This window comes from Sciurus carolinensis, chromosome 1, assembly GCF_902686445.1.
Source record: "Sciurus carolinensis chromosome 1, mSciCar1.2, whole genome shotgun sequence".
Taxonomy (NCBI): Eukaryota; Metazoa; Chordata; class Mammalia; order Rodentia; family Sciuridae; genus Sciurus; species Sciurus carolinensis.
In genome coordinates this window covers 208,858,123-208,877,045 of record NC_062213.1, presented here as the reverse complement: position 1 = coordinate 208,877,045, position 18,923 = coordinate 208,858,123, and the positions used below count along the sequence as shown (strand labels likewise).

General features: G+C 47.4%; 1 pseudogene; it reads left to right on the top strand.

Moving 5' to 3' along the window:
• The first annotated feature begins 350 nt into the window (after nucleotides 1-350).
• Nucleotides 351-4,246, top strand: LOC124992797 (nucleosome assembly protein 1-like 4; annotated as a pseudogene).
• The last annotated feature ends 14,677 nt before the right edge of the window (nucleotides 4,247-18,923 follow it).

The window sequence follows — 18,923 nt, the reverse complement described above, 5'->3', positions numbered from 1 at the left end:
ATCCCCATCCTAAGATGTGCAGGAACTCACAAAATTTTCTGGAGCGAGTAGGTAAAACCTGGAACTACATTACCCACAATCCCAAGGAGTAGGAAGCTCCCAGTATACCCAGCAATGAGTAGGTAAGTTACAGGACTACATTACCCACAATCCTAAGGGGGTAGAAATCCCAGGAGTCTCTGCAGTGAGGGGGCAAATCTTGGAAATACATTACCCACAATGCTAAGCAGGGGAGAAGCTCCCAGAATCCTTCCCCGTGAGTCATAAATCCAAGACCTCATCATCCACAATCCTAAGAAGTGGGGGGAGAAACTCCCATAATTCCCTGCAGTGATCAGGCACAACCTGGGACTACATTGCTCACAATCCTGGAGTGGAGAATGGCGGGGGTCCGGGGGAAGCTCCCAGGACACCCAGTGGTGCGTAGGCAAATGGTGGGACTATGCTAACCACAGCCCTAAGGGGAGGAAGTCCCCAGAATCTCCCGAACCAGTGGTAAGCCAAAGACTACAGTACCCACCATCCTAAAGAGAGGAAGTTCCCCGGGTCTTATGCAGTGAGAGGGCAAATCATGGGAGTACACTACAAACAATCCTTTCTGGCAGCTCATGAATACTCCGGTGATATCATTAACCTCACTAACCCTAGCCCTGTGGCTAATCGTTGCCTAGCCCTACCCCTAACCCTAACATTACTTGGAATCCTTAGGGTTTGAGGGCAAGCATGGAAACCTTCAGTTATCATGGGTCTCCTGACAGGTGTGTGTGCAAAATGCAGGACTACACGATCCATATTCCTAAGGGGGAGGAAGCTCCCAGAATCCCCTATGGACAACCAGGAAAACCCTTACCCAAACTGTAATCCTGAGGGCTGAAGTTCAGCATTTTGCTGGCTCTCCATGGGAGATCCTGGGATCTTCAGCCCTCTTTGGACTGTAGGTCATTTAGTCCAGCATTTTGTCCACTCACAGGAAGTGGTGGAAGGGATGATCCTGAAAGCTTCTGCCCTGAGAACTCTTAGTAATGTAGTCCAATGTTTTGCTGGTTCTCTGTGTAGGACCCTGAGATCTTCTGCCCTCTTACAATTGTGGGTAATTTAGTATCATTTCACCAGCAAGTGGGGGAGGGACTTCTGTGATCTCCATCCTCTGAGGATTGTGGGTAATGTAATCCAGTGTTTTGCCCACACACACTGCTGCCAGATGTGCATGTAAGCTGTAGGCTGCATGCTTACCCTGGTACCCTGAAGATTCTGAGTACTGTGCTCCAGTGACCTACCCATGCAGCTGTCACCACGGAGGAATATCAGAGATGTAGCCTGCACATTTTCCCCCAGGAAGCCCCAGGGATTCCGAGCAGTGTATTCCAGAATCATTCCTGTACAGCCCTCACCATGGAGGCCATGGGAGCTGCAGTCAGCATGTTCACATGGGCAAGCTCAGGATCTCTGGGCAGGGAAGTCTGGTCTTGCAGAGACCTCTTGGAGGTGCAGGTGCCCACAGTTCATGGTTAATGTAGCCTCACTGCTCATGCAGCCCTCATTCCAGAGACTCCTGGAGCTGCAGTCCACTAGCAAGGACTGTAGCGGTGCCCTCTGGCATTCTGCTGCTCAGCACTCACCATGGAGGCCTTTGAAAACTTCAGGCCATGTGCTTGCTCTGGTACCCCAAAGATTCTGGGTCGTGTAGCTCAGTCACTACTGAGCTGGGATGCCTGCCCAGCCCTCTCCAGAAAGGGAGTGGCATGTTTTCCCAGGCACCTCAGGGATTCTGGGCAGTGTAGTCTGGCACCTACCAGCACAGCTAGCACCACAGTGGCTCCTGGGAATTGCCAGACAGCCCACCTTAGTGTGCAGTCACCCAAGAAAGCCCTGTTGCCTTCTATTAAAAATTGTAGTAACAGTAGAAAGAACTCTTTACATTGATACATCAATGTCTCAATATTTTTCAAATACTTTCACACTAAAAAGTGAGCCATAAAAGCAAGCAGTGGGGTGGCATTAGCCTTCCCCTCAGGCCCCCACGAGGCTCCAAAAACTGGGATCCCCATGCCTCCCCTGTACCATCCTGAGTTTGTGTCTCAGTGTTTCTCCTCTCAGCGTCCCAAGACTTCACCCCAGAAATACAAACAACCCATAAACATACTTCAGCATGCTGTGATGATGCACAGCCAAAGCCTCAACAACACCCTTTTGAAAAGTTAAGTCCCGCTAAAATACCACCTACAAAAGTATAGAATGTGGTAGAGCTTCCTCCTCAGCACATGGGCAGTGGACATTCTCCCTCACCTTTTCTTCAGATAGACTTGTTATCCTGAAGCCACAGTGGTATCTCCACATGTAAGTGCCAAGGAGACATGGACCCCAGGTATCTCCAGCCATGGCGTCTACCTGGGTGGGTCCCGAGGAGAAGGAAGTTCTTTTCACCACAGTCATGGCCCGCAGGTGTCCACACCCATGGTCTCTCCCATGGTGGGCCACAAGTGTGTGTCAAGTTAGGTCCTGAGGGTTGGGGTTAAGGTTAGGATTGCCTCACTGTGGACATATACCCCAGGTGTCCCCAGCCATGGCATTTCCCCAGGCGAGTCCTGAGAAGGAAACTTGCTGTGGGCACAGGACCCCCATCCCTGGCAGGCAAAAGATTCAAGGGAATCGGAAAAACTCACTCCGAGGACCCTTGCTGGCCACTGTGGGCAGCTGAGGGCTCAGTGCTCAGTGTTCAGCAGTGGCCCTGCGCCCCCTTGTGGCAGTCCTGGTGAAGTTCTGAAATTCATAGTTCTGATTTTTTAGGCCATAATTTTGGAAATCGAACAGCAGTAGAACCCACCTTCCACGTTTGGTCATATTGGATAAAGACAGCAAAAAGTAAAATGCGTGGTCAATAGGCAAAAGTCCATTGATTTCTTATCTATTGGTAAAAATATCTAGGAAAAAATTGGAATTTGGAAAATAGAATAAGAAAACAATTTTAAATAATACCATTTACAATAGCACCCCAAAACTGAAAATTTAAAATATAAGTTTTAGAGGCATGGCTGCCACTGCCGCAGGAGGCAACAAGAGCATTCAGGTAGCAGATAATGGTTTTTCAGATGGTGTTCCTGCAGATTCTGGGGAAGCTGCTAAGAATGCAGGTCACACAGGTCATTTGGCAGCTGGTGAAACACAGTCAGAGGGCTCCCCCACAGAAAAGTTCACAGGTCAGGTGATGCAGAATCCACAGGTCCTGGCAGCTCTGCAGGAGCAACTTGACAATATTTCTCACTCTCCTTCCAGCTACATGGAAACTTTACCCAGAGCAGTCAAGAGGAGAATCAACGCGCTAAAGCAGCTCCAGGTGCAGTGTGTGCACATAGAGGCCAAGTTCTACGAGGAGTTGCACCACCTGGAGAGGAAGTACGCAGCCCTGTACCAGCCTCTGTGTGACAGGAGGAGGGAGTTCATTACTGGCAACATAAAGCCCACAGATGCAGAGTCGGCGTGGCACAGTGAAAAGGCAGAGGACAAACTGGCTAGAGACATGAAAAATAAAGTCATCATAGCTGAAAAGCAGCAGCAGAAGAGCCAAATCCCAGAGGAATCCCAGAGTTCTGGTTCACCAACTTCAGAAATGTGGACATGCTCAGTGAGCTGGTGCAGGAATATGATGAGCCACTCTTGAAACACCAGCAGGACATTAAAGTGAAGTTTTCAGACCCTGGCCAGCCTATGTCTTTTGTGTTAGAGTTCCACTTTGAGCCCAACCCAGTCCTGACGAAAACGTACAAGATGAAGTCGGAGCCCGACAAGGCCAACCCTTCTCCTTTGAAGGTCCCAAAATAATGGACTGCATTGGGTGCACCACTGACTGGAAGAAAGGCAGAGATGTCACAGTCAAGACCATCAGGAAGGAGCAGAAGCACACGGGGCAGTGCACTGTCAGGACCATCACTAAGCAAGTCCCCAACGAGTCATTTTCAACCTCTCCAATCCTCTGAAAGCCTCGGGGGATGAAGAAGCACTAGATGAAGAGTCCGAGTCCATGTTAGCCTCAGACTTTGAGATTGTACACTTCTTCCATGAGCAGATAGTGCCCTGGGCTGTGCTCTACTTCACTGGGGAGGCCATCGAGGATGACGACAATTTTGAAGAAGGCGAGGAAGGAGAGGAGGAGGAATTGGAAGGTCACAAGGAGGGAGAAGGCGAGGATGATGCCAAAGTTATCCCCAAGAAAGAGCCCACCCAGCCAGCTTAGTGCAAGCAGCAGTGAGAGACCGTGTGGGTGGCACCCATGGACACTGTCAGGATGAGCCTGGTCCTGCCGTAGCACGTGGACAGTGCTCACAACACCTAACACACTTTCAAGTGCATGACTTTGACTTTTCCTTTTTCCTCCTTATTTTGCTTAACTTGTACAGTGGCGACAGGATGCACTTCCAGAACCCAAGGTTTGGCTCTGGCACCCGTGGCCCTGTGCTTTCCCAGGCCTGCCTGCAGGCACAGACCATGAGGATGGAGCGGGCTGGCTGGCCTGAGGTACCTCGGGGCCTCCTTTGATCTGAGGAATCTCACTGTTGCCACCAGCGAGCCTGCTCAGAGCTGCGCAGCCCTGGCACCCAGTGTCTCAGTGGGGTAGTCTCCTGGGGTTAGGCGGGCCTCTGAGGCAGGAGCTAGGGCCAGCCTCATGTGCATTTATTCATTGATGCTCAGAAACTTGGAGCTCACACTGTCCCTCATTCTTATGTTGGGAGACCCAGTTGGTGGCTTGACCAGAGGGTGTTCACTGCTTCCTGCCACACTGCTGAGGGCAGGAGCTGATTCTGGGACACAGACCTGGTGCTGCTGGTGGTGCAGCCAGAGGGCCAGGTTCCTCCTCCCTCCCGGCAGGGACTGGGCAGCACTGGAAGTCATGTCTTGCTTTTTCAGTAACCCCCCTCTGCACCCCACCACTCATCCTGTCTTAAAGCCCTGGTGTGGTTGACCCGTCGGCAGCTGGTGTGAAGTTTCCAAGTACGTCGTGGTACTGGCCTCTGGCAGCCAGGGACAGCTGGTCCACACCATGACCAGGCGGGCAGAGTGTGCAGCCTTACCTGATCACACATTTGTACCTGAATACAGTGTTTTCAATTTGTACAGAATAGTTGAGTATTCTATTAAAGTTGTGAAACACGAAAAAAATATATATATATATATGTATGTATGTATGTTTTAAATTGCAATTACACTTTCAGAAAACTGTGGAACACAATTGAAAGAAATCAAACAAAATATAAATAAATACATATATTTCTTATTTAGGTCTCTACATAGTCAAGATGAAATTCTCTCAAACGTGATCAGCAGATTCAGTGCAATTACTATCAAATTTCCAGCAAACAGTTTCTGAACCTAGAATGGATGACACAGACTTCAGAAGGACAAAGAACTCACATATCTGTATCCCAACATCTGTCAGAAAGTTGGAGTAGTGAGGAAAACTTGATGCAGTGAAGGAATACACATAGATAATGGAGATGAGTGGAGAGCCCCAAACACACCCACTCATACAGGCAGCTGATTTTGCCAAAAGGGAACAAAAAGACCTTCAGTGAAGAAAGGAGCATCTGCTGCACAGCTGGTGATGGAGTGTTTGGAAACCATATGGGAGAAATGGACATGGAAAACCTTTACAAGGTTCACAAAACTCACTCTAAATAATCCATAGAATGTGAGATTGTAACAAATCTAGAAGAAAATATGCATGACCGTGTTTCATTATGAGTTTTAAATACAGATCCAAAACAAATCCCTGAAAGAAAACTTGATCATTTGACTTTATTAAAATTGAAAATGTTGCCACACATGATGGTGCACACCTGTAATCCCAGCTACCAGGGAGGCTGAGGCAGGAGGATTGCAAGTTTGAGGCCAGTCTGGGAAACTTAGCAAGACCTACCTCAAAATTAAAAATTAAAAAAGAACTGGGAATAAAAAGAACCATGACTGGGCTGCAGGATGGCAGTGACAGCCCAGCAGATGTCCTGGGTTACAGCTTGAATGCCCCTGGCCATGGCAACGGTCTCTTGGTTAGCCATCAGAGTGGCCCACACAGCAGCAGGCTGTCCTCTTCTGTGATGCGAACATGCACAAAGCCCTGCTCTGCATGCTGGCCAGATCAGGAGCCTGTCAAGAGCCTGTCAGCAGCAGCTCTGTGCAAAGCTGCGGTTATGCCGAGCCTCACTGTCCTTCACCTTCCTCTAAGCCATAGTCACTTAGCTCCTCCACCGAATCATAACAATGGAAGAAACGTGGAAATGCCCTCAGTGACTTCTCCTACGAGAGCCAAAGGGACTTGCAGGACTGATTCAGTCAGGCTGGAACACCCCAGAAGCTACAGAGGAAAACTGCTAAAAAAAAAAAAAAAATGTGTGAAACACACCTGGAGCTGAGTTGCTCCATCATAAGCAATTATTAGAGGCCACTTAGGTCAAGAGACCCACTGAGAACTGCAGAACTGGGCTCATGATGGCTCTGTCCAAACCCTGGTGCTGAGAGGCCCCACCAAGCTCATCCAGCTCAGCTACAAAGATCACCTTGGGGTGACTCCAGCAGCACCCGCATCTCCCCACCTCCTTTTAGTGTCTGCCTGAGGAAAGCTCAGGGCTGCCAGGGAATATGCCATGCCTTAACCAACCCCTGACCACTGCCCCTGACCTCCCTTCTTGAAGCACTTACTAAAAGGGCATAGAGTTGAACATGTATGGCTCAGGAAGGCCTTGCTCAGACCTGAGAGCAACTCCTCTCAAAAACACTAATCCAGAAGAACAAGTCATCTGCAGTCTCTGCAGACAGAGCCCTGGACACAGCCATCAACACTGCTGGCCTGGTCACCAACCATTGGTTTGTCCTTTTGCACATCACTGATTCCCAAACTCACGAGCTCCCACTCCCTTACACTTCCTTTAGAGAGCCCAAATTGTCTCTACACAGTGGAAACAGAGCTCAGCTCCTGCCTCTACCATTGGTAGTTACTGAATAAAATCTCTTCCCATTCCTTTGACTGATGTCTGACTATTTATCTTTGACATCACTAGAAGTAGAAATTCAGAAGAGAAGGAAAAGAAGTAAATTCAGGAGAAAAGAAAAAGTGAGTTGGGGTCCTCCTTAAGACCCTAGCCCTGCACTTGACCAGGCCAAGCACTGCTGTAGCCCAGGGAACAGGAACAGCAGAAGTATGAAATACCAGGTCCTGGGTGGGCATGTGCACCTGTACAGAGCACCTGACAGGTCACCCTTGTGCCTTTGGGCTGAGTCCAGAAACAGAGTCACCCAGAAGCCTCTGGGAAGTATAGTCTTCAAGACAGAGTGACAGCCAGAAACTAACCTGGTTTCAAGGTCATGGGTTTTAAAAAAAAGAAGTTGAATACCAGCCCTCGCCAGAGGCTCCTAGGAGCTGCAGGCCACATGCTCGCCAGGCACCCTGAGGATTCTGGATACTGCAGCCCATCTTCCCTGTGCAGTCCTCAGGCTCCTGGAACTTGCCAGATGCCCCCCCACCAGCAAGCCCCAGCAGCAGCTGGTTTCTTCCTTTAAAATTTTAGTCACATAATAGAGCCTTGAACATGGCAACAATGTTATTATCACATTGAAATTAGGCAGGAATAATTCCTTAACATCAAATATGCAAGCAACATGCACACTTCTCCAGTAATTTCCAGTCAACTAGGAGCACCCACTGCATTGGTGAGTATAGCTTAAGTCCTCCTCCCTTTTCTTTTCTTGTTTCCTACTTATTGACCAAAGCAGGTAAATTATACTGTGGAATTTCCCAATCTCTTCTTGCTTTGTTTGTTCTGCTTCTTCTTGCTGAGCCTGGGATCAAACCCAGGTCCTCGTATGCTGCACACCACTCTACCACTGAGCTGTATCCACCTGCATTTCCTGACAGAAATGCCACGTTTACTTCTAAATCACATTTGAGTCTCACTACATCAGGTTCTCAATACTGTTCCAGTATTTTAACACTGAAAAACATTGAGCTATTAAAACATAAATAAAAGCAAGTAATGAGGTAGCATTAGCCCTTCCCCTAGAGCCCCAGTGTAGCCCTGTGCCCTGGGACCCCAGGGTCAGTCTCTGAACCATCGTTACATCCTGGTTTTAGAGTTTCTCCTTTATATGTCCTGTATTTCTCCCTGGAAACACATGCAATTCAAAAAAAAGTGCTTCCACATGCAGTGATGATGAGCAGCAAAGCTTCAGTAATGATCTCTGTGCCAACATTACCTAAGACAGTCGAGGAGATCGCAGCATTCTTGTCAACTTTTGGGCAATTTACAGAGCTTTTTCCTCCTTCTTCCTGGACTTTACTTCAGGCTGACCTCAGTCCTGAGTCACAGCAGCCTCTACAGTGGCCAAGGAAAAGTTGTGTTCCTTTCTGAGAATCTTAGGGGTGGGTTCTCACTCAGTGGTGCAATGGCGTATAGCATCATCTGCCCCAGCCCTGTCCCAAACCTAGACCCTAGCCCTGATCCTAACATGGTCCCTGCCTACACCACAAGCCCCACCAGCCCCAGCACCAAAGCTAACCCTAACCCTAACCATCTGATGCTAATTCTCTAGTCCTAGACCAACCATGTGGTTTTGTAACTTGAAACAGTTCACCAGCTACACACTTTGAAATTTAGGTTTTAGATCACAGCAAACATATTTTTGCTACTTATTAGGAAACTCAGGCTAAAGGTTTAACTGACAGAAAAGAGAATATTGATTTTTTTTCAGCTCAGTAGTGTGTGCAGGGTATTGAGTGATATTTTTTAAGTTGCAAAACTATATTGTTGATCTGTCAATATTATAATAAAATTATGTCAATTTATCGACATTTCATTTATACTGCGTTTATCAAAAAACTGAAAACACGTCTGGTTTTCTCTGAAGCTGTACATCACATAAGTGACCATCCTCTACACCCACTTCCAACCTACTTTGCTACGCTAATACTGCTGCAGCAGTCGTGAATTTTTAAGCTGGGCAGCACTCACCTTGGCCTCCAGTGGTGAAGGTAACACATTCAGTTGGAATTTCACAGCTGGTCCCAGAAAATATAAGCACACACTGTGGGCAAGGCGAGAGTTCCAGGCTCCCCCTTATCTTTCTTTCCTTTCCTTTTTTTATTAGAAGTTCTTTGTTGCATCATTAAAATACCACAAATTCATCTGACAACCTGGGGACTCATTTCTGTAACTGCACAACTCTTGAACCTTATCCTTCAGCTGCTCAGCTGCCCATTCTTCAGAGACAGATACAATCCAAACTTTTGTGACATCCTGTTTTTTGTTGTTGTTACCTATAGGATCAGAGCAGCTGAATTCGTAATGATCTAATTCCTGTCCTTCAAGGATACACTCCTCTTTCTGGACTTGAGATAATGAACAGGCAACACCAACACCCAACACAGACCCCATCCGGTAGGAGACCCATGTAACCCCTCCTTGGGCGCCGGCGACTGCAGGCAGTGCCTCCAGGAGGCTGAGCCCCATGCTGAAGGTGTAGGAGTTCCCCACTGGGTCCTCTGGGGCCTGTCTCCATGTCGGTGCCTCCCTCCCCAGTGACAGGAATGGCTCCTGGAACACCACAATGTGCAGTGGACTGCTGACCTCGCTTTCCTCACTTGGACTGTCCAGGAGGCTGCTGCCTTGGTGGCTGACCCCTCCTCCACCCAGAGGTCTTCCAGGCAGGCTGGTGCTGGTTGTTGCTGCACACAGGCAGAGGATTTTCCATCTTCTTTTATTCTGTGAGGGTGAGGGGTAAAAGCCCTCATAAATGTCTCAATATGGATTTTTCATTTTGAAGAATTTTTTATTCTGATCATTTCATTTCTTCCAACATTTTCCTTTTCTCAGTCCCTTGGTGATTTTGTTGTTCTTATTTCTGGCAATTTTAATAAAAGGAGTATTAAAGAGAGGGATATTTCCATGCTCGTGACTCAATCACTGAGTCTTCAAAAGGAAAGCTCTTGCTGCTGCCAGGAGGGTGCTCTTAGCGTCAGTCGTGGACAGCTCCTGGGTGGACAGCTTTTGCTGACCTTGGTCTTAGGGGTGTGATGTGAAATAAGTGCCAGTGTTGTGAGCCAACGTGATCTGGGGATGGTAGCGCACACTGATGCCCTTGATGAGAACGAAGTGTGTAACGGAACACGTGGACGTCTTGATCTGTCACCAAGCTGCCACAGTCCTGAGCCTGAATGGTAGGAGGGACCCTCCCAGGAGCAAGCAGACCCTCTGCAGGAAAGTGCTGATTCCCCTCTGTGACTCACTTAACACACGCACCAAGCAGGCCTGCAGGGGCAGCCCGAGGGCAGGGTTCCATGCTCTCCTGGGAGGCGCCCATGGAGCCCCCCAGGCACTGCCTTCTGGGTCTGACTTGTCGTGTGTTCTGCAGAGACGTTTGCTCCACAGGCATTGCTGGTCCTGTGAGGATCAGAGTCCTACCTTCGGGATACAGTCTACTGTTTTTGATAGAGGCTTGTTTTTCATGGATTCCGTCCCATGTTTAGGAAACATCTTCTCATCTATTATTACAATCACTTTTTTTTATCTTGGGAGATTTCTGAAGTATTTTGTTCTTACTTTGCTTAGAAACATATTTTTCTTAATTTTATATTATCACAATATTTACAAAAATGTTTTGCATATTATTCATTTTTAAACAAGATTTAAAGTCTTTGGACATTACTCAATGAAAAATACTTTTAAATAGGACAGTCAATATATGATTAGCTACAACTTTGAAAATAACTTTCCATGGATGTATTAGTTTTAACCAGTTTTTGGGGGGGAGGTGGTACCAGGGATTGAACTCAGGGGCACTCAACCACTGAGTCACACCCCAGTCATATTTTGTGGTTTATTTAGAGACAGGATCTCACTGAGTTGCTTAGCACCTCGCTTTTGCTGAGGCTGGCTTTGAACTCGCGATCCTCCTGCCTCAGCCTCCCGAACCACTGGGATTACAGGCATGCGTCACCACACCTGGCTCTTTGAGTTAATTTTTATATGAGGTTTGAGACTTGGTTCTTTTCCTTTTTGCCAGTGAATCATGTCCACTGTCCCTGCACCTTTGTTGACAGACCACCCTTCTTGCTCTGAATTACTCTCTCCACTTCATGCAAAGTCAGCTGGCACATTTTTATGGGTCTCTTTCTCATGTTCTGTTCTGCTCTGTTGTCCTGTGTCTCTCCCACTGCTGGTCATCACAGGTGGTCTTTAGGACTGAAAGAAGGGCACGGAGCCACAGTCCAAAGCAAATCACCTGAGAAGTTCCGTTTTAGTTCAAAAATGCACACAATTATATAGGGCCGGGAAGAGGCTGATTGGTTGGGGCAAGAAACAGGGTGAGAGATGATTGGGAGAGCCGTGTTGCTGGGGGGCGGGGTGATGGTTGATTGGGTGAGTCTTGTTGCTAGGGGTCTGGGCGGGGTGTCGAGCGCCGATTGGGTGCAAGTTCATGGGCGGGAAGAAGTTATGAGGAGTAAAATCAGGAAGAGAAGCTCGGCCAGCGCCATGTTGGCACCTAAGGGGAGGGTGACCTTATAAGGACTGTGGTCATGTGATGCGTCTGGAAACCTGGTGAACTAATGCCTCTGGCTTGTTCTTCTTTCAAACTGTTTTAGCAGTTATCCTTCTATCTTTCAACACAAAGTTTACATTAATGGTGTTTGTCTCTAAAAAAGTCTTGATATGATTTTGATAGGATGATAGAAATTTCATTAAACCTGTGCATTCGTTTGGAAAGGTCACATCTTTATTCTGTTGAGTCTTCTAATCCATGCATTTGTTTTACTTTTATTGACTTCTTTCATTAATCTTGGGCATACAATCCTGTACTGCTTTTTTTTTTTTTTTTAATTTTGAGACAGGGTCTCTCTAAGTTAATAAGAGCCTCACTAAGTTGCTCAGGCTGGTCTTGAACTTGCAATCCTTCTGCCTCAGCCTCCCAAGTCACTGTGATTATAGACCAGCTCATACTTTGTTTTATTTTCATCTGAGAATTCATTCATTCCTGTTTGTTGGCTGGTTTGTTTTGTTTTGTTTTGTTGATTTTTTAGCAAGTGTCTCACTATGTTGCCCAGAATGGCTTCAAACTTGTGATCCTCCTGCTTCAGCTCCTGAGTAGCTAAGATTACAGGTCTTTCCTTCATTCTAACAATTGCAAATACATTATATTTTTAATTTCCATGTCTACATGTTCATGCTAAGATGTGGAAATATAATTGATTTCTGTATGTTTACATTACAGAAGTAAGTTTAAGGTTAGCTGCAGGATTTGGATTTTGTTTATCATATTCCTTGTGATCAGTGCAGGCCATATAGCCCATCTCGTAGAGTGCCTGCCTCTCATGCGGGAGACCCGGGTTCGAGTCCCCAGCACTCTGGGATTGTGGAAATATTCCTTGTGATCTGGCTAAATTCACTTATTCTGAGACTATTTTGTGAGGAGGACTATTTGGAATTTTCTTTGTAAACACTCTGCCATTTGCAAATAGGGATAGATTTTTCCTTTCTTTCCAATCTGTGTGCCTTCTATTTCCTTTTCTTGCCTTAATGAATTCGTTAGATCTTTCTGCTATATGTTGAATAAGGTAGGGGTGTGTGTGTGTGTGTGTGTGTGTGTGTGTGTGTGTGTTACTAGAGATTGAACTCAGGAGTGTTTTACCACTGAGTTACATACCCAGCCCTTTTTATTTGTTTATTTTGTTTTGAGTCAAGGTCTAAGTTGCCAAGGCTAGACTTGAACTTACAATCCTTCTGCCTCAGCCTCCCAAGTCACTGGGATTACAGGTATATGTCATCATGCCCAGCTTCTTAAACTTCTTAATATGGTCATTTGCATTGGTTTTGTTTTTTGTTTTTGTTTTTGTGGTGTTGGGGATTGAACTCAGGGCCTTGTGCTTGTGAGGCAAACACTCTGCCAACTGACCTATCTCCCCAGCCCAGTCATTTGCATTGGTTGATTTTCAAATACTGAAACAAGTTGAATCTCAGGAATGAACCCTATTTGATCATAGTGTATTACTGAATTGTTTGTTAATATTTTGATAATAATTGTTGTGTCTTTTTCATGAAGGACATGAGCCTGTAGATTTTTTGTTTGTATTGTCCTTGTCTGGTTTTGGTATCAGGGTAACACTAGCTTCAAAAAAATGACTTGACATTTGGTCTCTTCTTTCCATTTTTCTGGGAAAGATTGTGCAGAATTGATTTCTGTTTTTGCTAATTTTGTGGTACTGGAGATTGAACCCAGGGATGCTCTACCACTAAGCTATACCCACAGCCCTTCCTTTAAATTTTTGAGACAGGGCCTTGCTAAGTTGACTAACCTTGAACTTGTGATCCTCCTCCTTCAGTCTCCCAAGCTGCTGAGATTACAAGTGGGCACCACCACACCCATCTTTAGTGTAATTCTCCAAATGACTGTGGGTCTGGAAATGTTTTTGTTAGGAATTTTTTAAATTATGAATTCAGCTTATGTAACGGTTATTGGGTTATTAAGATGATCTATTTCATATTTGGTAAAATTTAGTAGCTACGTTTTTTAAGACATGGGTGCACTTCATTATTGTCGTGTGTGTGTGGAATTACTGTGATGCCCAAGTGGTCCCCGGAGTGTCTGCAGTCTGTGCTGACGTCCCTGTTGCCTCCTGGAGCTGGTGATGTTGACCTTCTCTCTGTGGGCCTTGCTGGAGGTGGTCTGGGGCACCACCTCTTCAAGGACTCGCTGCCATTTCACAGGTTCCTCTGTGGTCGGCTCCTATGCTCTCAGCTGGTCATCTTTTCTTTTGTTCACACATTTTGCTCTTGTGCTTCCAATATCAGGAGTTGGACTGCTGGCTCCAAATACCTTGCCTGCCATGGACCTTTGGTGCTGTCACCTCCCTGAGGCCCAGCCTCTCCCAGAGTGTCCCCAAGAGCTGACAAGCAGTGTTCCTTCCTTCTTCAGTCCAGCGCATACTCTGTGGATCCCCTCAGGCCCGCTCTCTGACACGTGGATATCTGCTGAATTTCCAGGTGATTGGAGATTTTCCTGTTGCTTCTCTGTTCCTGATTTTTGGATTGCTCCCACGATGGGAGCAGAACATACTGTGAAATTTTGGTGATTCTGATTTTGGGGGTTTGCTCTACACCAAGGCCTATTGGATCCTGCTTTGTGTTCCACAGGAGCTCAAGTGTTTATCCTGCTTCATTGGGTAACGTACTCCACAGACATCCTCAGGTCCTTTGGACAATGGTGGTGTTGAGTTCTCTGTGCCCTGGCTGAGTTTCTGTCCAGTTCTCTGTCAGCTGTTGAGAGTGCTGACGTCTGCATGCTGCTGTGGGTCTGCCATGCCTCGATGCAACTGTCAGCGTGCTTCACGTGTCTTGGAACTCGCCGCTGGGTGCACACTGGTGGGGAATTGTGTACGACCTTGGTGGCTGCCCCCTCCCTTGTAGCTGGAGAGCCCTGGGTCTCCAGCACTCTGCTCTGTAGCCCAGAAGGCTGGCCCTGCAGGCAGGTCTGTTCAGCAACATCACCTTCTTGAGCTTTCACCTTCAACCTGCAGGCGTCCTGGTGTTCCCCGTGGGTTTTCATAGGAAGCTGACAATGGGGTCATGTTTCAAAGTCACTCTGTCTGTCTGATTAGTATGTTTACACAATTTACAGAGTTTGATTCTGCTACTTTATTTCTGTTTATATTTGTTGTTTTTTATCCTCTTTTTGCATTTTGCCTTCCTGTGGTTTCTTTTCTTTTTTTTTCTTTTTTTTTTTTTTTTTGCAGTGCTGGGGATTGAACCCAGGGCCTTGTGCTTACAAGGTAGGCACTCTAGCAACTGAGCTATCTCCCCAGCCCTCCTTGGTTTCTTGAACACTTCAAACTTGGTTCTGCCTCAGTGCTCCCATGCTGCACAGCTTCCAGTGGCTGCTCACAGGTGTCACCTTGCATACACTGTCTGTGCCATCTCTACTTGAGAGGCACAGACACCCGACCTCCCTTTGCATCTCTTTCCTTGCCTTGAGCTTCTGCCCTGAAAGCAGAGATAATGTAAATCCCACTAACAAGTCACAGCAACGCTCAGAGGTAGCTAGGACTGACCCGGGTCCCACAGCTGGGTGACAGCGGGGTTGTCTCAGCCAGGTCTGATTTTGTGTGTGATGCCCTGCTTCTTGTCCCTGACCTCTGCCAGGGCTTCCCTTTGGACTGGAAGCTGCCCCTGACATCTTCCACCAGGTCCGTCCCTGGTCCTGGCACCCTCCTCACTGACCCGCATGGCTCAGTGTTCTGGGATGAACCTGCTCAAGCCCATGTCACCTTCCAGGTGATGTGAGCAAACCTTTGACAAAAGGCTCTGATTCCTTCTGTAAAATGGGTCAGATGCTTTCTGCTCTCACCCAGTGGTTCATGGGTGCATCACGGAGACTTTGGTGAGTTAAAGTTGGTATTCCTGAAAGATGGTTCTGTGAAAGGGGAGACCCTATATCCCTCAATCCCATGAGACCCTACTGTGAGGCTCACAGAGGGAGACCCTGCATCTCTCAGTCCTGTGAGACCCTCCTGTGGGGCTCCGAGCAGACACGCCCTGTTTTATTTCATTGTTTTAAGGGATGCATAGGGACCCATCACCATATTGTGTCTTGCTTTCAGCTGGAAGGAGCTTTGTGACAGACAGAGTCTTTCTTCTTTAGGGAAGTTTTTGTCTTTCTTTGTTTTTGTTTTGTTGTTGTTGTTGTTGTTTTGTTTTCTTTTTTTTACTGTAAACAAATGGGGTACAACTTTTGTTTCTCTGGTTGTTCATGCGATTATCAAGAATACAAGCAACAATAGGTGTTGGCTAGTGGGAAAAAGGTACGCTCATACATTGCTGGTGGGGTTGCAAATTAGTGCAGCCACTCTAAAAGCACTAAAAGCAGTGTGGAGATTCCTTAGAAAACTTGGAATGGAACCACCATTCGACCCAGCTATTCCGCTCCTAGGCCTATACCCAAAGGACTTTCTTTGTTTTTGAGATGTCTCTCCAGGTGTTACCCAGGCTGGTCTGAGCTCCTGAGCCCCAGCCCTCCTCCCATCTCAGCCTCCTGAGTGCTGAGACAAGAACATGTCCCTCTACACCCAGCTGTCTCTCTTTTTAACCCTCTTTTTTATTTCCTCTGCTACCTTCCAATTCCTCACATAATCCAGACAAAAATACCCAGGATAAACCCTGCAGGATCAAGACCAGATGGTGGGGGGCCATCTCAGGTCCTCAGATTGCAGGAAACAACTTCCTGACAGACAGCTCTTCCCTAAAGGGACCCAGGGATGATACTCATAAAGAAGTGGTTCCTAACACAAAGATGAAGATTCTGTATCACATGTGGGATTTATTTCTGGAGCTTGTTTTTTGGAGGGAGATTTGCTGTCCCTACAGTGGGGGGTGGGGGACTTACAGGGATAGGCAGAGGAGCTGGGGTCACACAAAGAGCTGGACACAGTTCAGGGCCCATCTAATGAGGCCTCGTCAACAAAGCCAACAGCACGAGTCAGGTCCTCCCTGCCCAGGGACCCATCGCACCAGGGCCAGGGGCCTCCCAGGAGCAGCAACCAGAGGTGTTGACCAGGGACCTCACCCCACTTGCAAGGAGGCCAGAGAGGGAGCTGCTGCTGGGCACGGCGCTCTGTCCTCCCTCTGCCAACCCATCCAGGATAGGGCCACTTTCCCACCTGTCCTTCCTTTTCATCCACAAACTCCCTGAGGAAGGTGTCCTCAGTTGGTCAGGAGCCTGCTTTTCCCCAGCTGAGCTGAGCCACTCACATCAGGGTACCTCCAAGGACAAAGCTGCTCCACCACACTGCAGCCAGCCTGCCCTATTCACCGTGTGGAAGGACACACAGACCACCTGTCCTCCCAGGCTGCCTGGGGACACCTGCACTCGCACCAGCACAAGCTGAAAGTGCCAGGGGACCTGGGCCTTCCTGGTCCCTGCTTTGCATTCTACAGACGGGAAGGAAGTATTTTTTTAGGTAAGTGTATAACCGCAGGTAGTCTTTTGCTTAGGGAGTGTGATGGGCTGACAGATCTGGCTCCATGAGAATGCTATAGGCCAGACTGTAAGGGAAATGACTAAACAGACTCCATTTTGCTCTGAGACTCCATGTTATGTAGGAAATAAGTTTCTCCCATGGGAACACCCCGCCTCTGTGCCCATCATCAGTTACTTGGTGTGACATGTTTAATAATATATAATGGCAACTCCTATGTAGTAAAGAATTGCTCTCTTTTCATTCCTATTGCTCCTAAACAATGTACCATGTGAACAGTGACTGTGTGGATGTTAGTAACCATTCTTTAGTTTGTACCTAGGTAAGGGTCATTTTGACCCACTTCCCCCTCTGTCGATGATCTCATGATGTTAATATGTAATTTCGAAACATAGCAACAGACACTTACGATTAATGTGATTTTTGGTATAAGAACCCCTACAACCCTGTGGTCGGGGCTGTTCTCCCAATAGCCATTTTTTTGGGGCATTGTGTGAGACAGTCAGCCAGCCGGCTTAATAAAGACTCTCAAATTCGGACTTCTCAGTGGTGATCGGCCTGTTCTTAAGTTGCGCCCCATAACAGGAAACTTCACAGTTCATTGGTCATAGCAAGTGAAGATTGGGGTCCCAACAAACTTCCCATTGTCAAGAATCACAGAAAGGCATCAGGGGCTAGAGTTGCAGACCTAAGACAAACCCAGTTGACCAAGACCTTGCTTCTGTTCTAGGGCCATACCACTCCTTGTGGCAGCCACTGTCTACATGCACTGTTTAGTTTGGACTTGGTGACGCTAAAGCGGACTTTAAAACCAGAGCCTCAGCTGCACCAGCCACACTGCGACCACTCAGTGCCACACGTGGCTCGTCCCGTCTTCATGGATTCTCTGGAGCAGGGACCTACCCTGGAACAGTTGTCTGCTTTCCAGCCCCACCTGCCCCTCACAGACTCTGCTCCTGTGGCCTGCACACACTTATATTGCCTTTTATTCCCATTGCTTGGGCAATCAGAAGCATGGAGCTGCCTGGCTCTGCCCAAGCTGGATCTGGTTTGCTCCCAGAGCCAGCCGATCACAAGTCATGCTCCTTCCTGTTAATTTAGAAATATCTGATTTATGTTGTGAAGATTAAGGCAAATAGAGGTGGCTCACTTCATGATGTCTGTGGAAATGTTTCATACATAATCTCACTTGAGCCAGCCAACGCAGTCCTTGGTCTCACTTTATAGACAGTAGTTGCTCTGCTGCAGAGCAGTTGCTCTGCTGCAACTTGGCCTCAGGTTGGGTTGCTGGCTGTCACAGCAGGGGCTCCACCTCATATTTGGTCACGTTCTACTCATTTATTGTGAATGTCCTAAGACATTCACACTGGATAAGAGCCTCAGCACTGTGGAGCAGCCACTCCAACAAAGCCATGGCTACCCCATGCCAACCCCACAAGCCAAGCCAGGTAGAAATACCTCAATAGGGCTGCCCTCTGCAGAGACCTGTGGTCAGTGAGAAGGAAAGATCAGTCTGTCACTTCTGCCGTGCCCACATGCAGCGCCTTCCCTGCAACATCCTCATGGACTCCTGGCCCTCAGCACCCAGGCCCGAGGCAGGCTTCAGCCACCTGTGTCCACTGACATTTGGGATGCAGGCCTCCTCTACCTCCCCAGCTGGTTCTTGGAGAAGTCCCTGCTCACTGAGGGACACAGACCCTCCTGGTTAACACAGTACACAGAGTGTCACAGACTTGACTATGGCTCAAATCATAGCATTTCATTCACTTACAACTCAAGCCTAAGACTTAAAAAGTAAATCTACATCAGTCCAAACCCAGGGCACTAACAGACTATGAAAAAAAAATGAGAAATTAAAGGTATGATCTAAGACACACTTGCATCTGTGTGGCTGAAGCCCTTCCTTCCACTGTGC